A 2,578-nucleotide genomic window follows, 5' to 3' on the forward strand; every position below is an offset into this window, starting at 1 on the left:
TGAGTTTGCGTGACATGCTAAAGAGGTGCTCTAGGTGGTAAAAGGGAGACATGTAGTTCACCTTTTCTATTTCTTTCTACTTCATAACTGTTCTCTGTGAAATTTAATTGTCTTCATAATCTAAGTGTGATGGTTTATTCTAGGAGCCAACTTGGCAGTGCCATTATTGTCAGTGGCTTTGCAGTTGTGTTTTGATCTCCATGTTCCGAGTATTAATGGATGCTTACAGTAGTTTCTCTTCACTTTGAGTTGTGCCCCATCAGTAAATGAAGGTCCCGAGGGCTTTACTTCATTCATGTCATCAGGGTCGACTCTACTTTGAGGAGGCAGCTCTTCCCCCGTCGCATTTTGAGTACTTTCCAACCTGAGGGGTTCATCTTCTGACAACTATATCTGGCAACATTCAGGGGCTCTTCATCATGTTTCAATATCCGACATTCTGATGCTGACAGTGATCCACTGCTATTCATAAGGTTTGCCATGACTAAATATTCTGAAGTAGTCCTCCTCTCTTTCTTCCTAGTCTGTCTTCATCTGGAAGCTCATCTGAAACCTGTCCACCGTGAGTGACCCTGCTGGTATTTAAAATACCAGTGGCATAGCTTCCAGAACCACAGCAACATGCAAGACACCATAGTACAACAAACTGACAGATGAACGGTGGAGATATTTTATTGCTGAGGTCAGATTGATCTTGTCTGGAAGCAGAGAATACCAGGAAAATATTCGCTTATTGCTTGTTGACTATCCAAAGCCCTTTGACTGCGTGAATCATGAGCATCTATGGCTAACATTACAAACAGTGGGATAGACAGAAGACTTCACTATGACCGTGAGGAACCTGTACACAGAATCTATGGCTAACATACAAACAGTGGGTTAGACAGAATGCTTCATTGTGGCCATGAGCAGCCTGTACACAGACCAAGAAGGTCATTTGAACAAGGGAATACTAAATGTTTTAAAATCAGGATGGGCATGTGCAAGGTTTTATTCTTTCACTATATTTATTCAGTCTGTATGCTGAGCAGACAATCCAAGAACCTGAATTATATAAAAAAGAACATGGAATCAGGATTGGAGGCAAACTCATTTACCAACTTCGACATGCAGATGATACAACCTTGCTTGCTAGAAGCAAAAAGGACTTAAGTATACTTACTGATGAAGATCACACACCACAGCCTTCAGTCTGATTTGCACCTCAAGGTGAAGAAAACAAAAATCCTCACAACTGGACCAGTAAATAATATCATGATAAATGGAGAAAAGACTGAAGTTGTCAAAGATTTCATTTTGCTTCGATCCACAATGAACCTTCATGGAAGCAGCTGTCAAGAAATCAAACGATGCACTGCATTTAGGAAATCTGCTGTTTAGGCAAGACCTCTTTAAAACGTCCAAAAGCAAAGAGGTCGCTTTGAAGACTAAGGTACACCTGATCCAAGTCATATTCTTTTCCATTGTCTCGTGTGCATGTGAAAGTTGGACAGTACGTAAGAAAACCTGAGGAAGGGTTGATGCATTTTAATTACGGTGTTGGCAGAAAATATTAAAAGTATCGTAAACTGCCAGAAGAAACCAATCTGTGTTGGAAGCAGTAGACCCAGATGCTCCTTATAAACCAGGATGGCCAAACTTTATCTCTCATACTTTCGACATGTTCTCAGGAGGGATCAATTTCTGGAGAAGGACATGATGCTTGGTAAAGTGCAAGGTCAAAGGAAAACACGACAATCTGCCAACACAATGGATTTGGTACAGTGGCAGTAGCGACGACGGGCTCAATCAAGCAAGACAACAATCGGAAGAATGGCGCAGGTCCGAGCTCCTTGCTTTACAATACACTTTCTCTATCCGTCAACAAGCTTTCTTGCATCCCCTTATTTAAAAATGTTTCAGGCTAAACTGCGAGCTGTCTACAATTCTTTATGAGACGTGAACCTTCATCCTCGAAGGGTTGCTTTCAGGGGTCCAAACAGGTGAAAGTCTGATGGAGCAGGATCAGGACCATACGGAGCATACTCTGTCGCTTGTCAACAGTGTGGACAGAGGTCTATGGACATGCATTGTCATACAAAATCACAATGCCCTTGGATAGCAGGCCTCTGCCTTTAATCCAAAATTTAGGTGTCAGCTCCTGAGTGAGCATCTCACTGTCACAAGCGCTGTTGATTGTTTAACTTGTTCCTGACAGTGTCCCTGATAGTGTTCCTGACAGTGTCCCTGACAGTGTCTCTGACAGTGTCCCTTATAGTGTCCCTGATAGTGTCCCTGACAGTGTCTCTGACAGTGTCCCTTATAGTGTTCCTGACAGTGTCCCTGACAGTGTCCCTTATAGTGTCCCTGATAGTGTCCCTGACAGTGTCCCTGATAGTGTCCCTGACAGTGTCCCTGATAGTGTCCCTGATAGTGTCCCTGACAGTGTCCCTTATAGTGTCCCTGACAGTGTCCCTGATAGTGTCCCTGACAGTGTCACTTATAGTGTCCCTGACAGTGTCCCTTATAGTGTCCCTGATAGTGTCCCTGACAGTGTCCTTGATAGTGTCCCTTATAGTGTCCCTGACAGTGTCCCTGA

This window comes from Chrysochloris asiatica, unplaced genomic scaffold (genome assembly GCF_000296735.1).
Source record: "Chrysochloris asiatica unplaced genomic scaffold, ChrAsi1.0 scaffold00372, whole genome shotgun sequence".
In the NCBI taxonomy this organism is placed as follows: Eukaryota; Metazoa; Chordata; class Mammalia; order Afrosoricida; family Chrysochloridae; genus Chrysochloris; species Chrysochloris asiatica.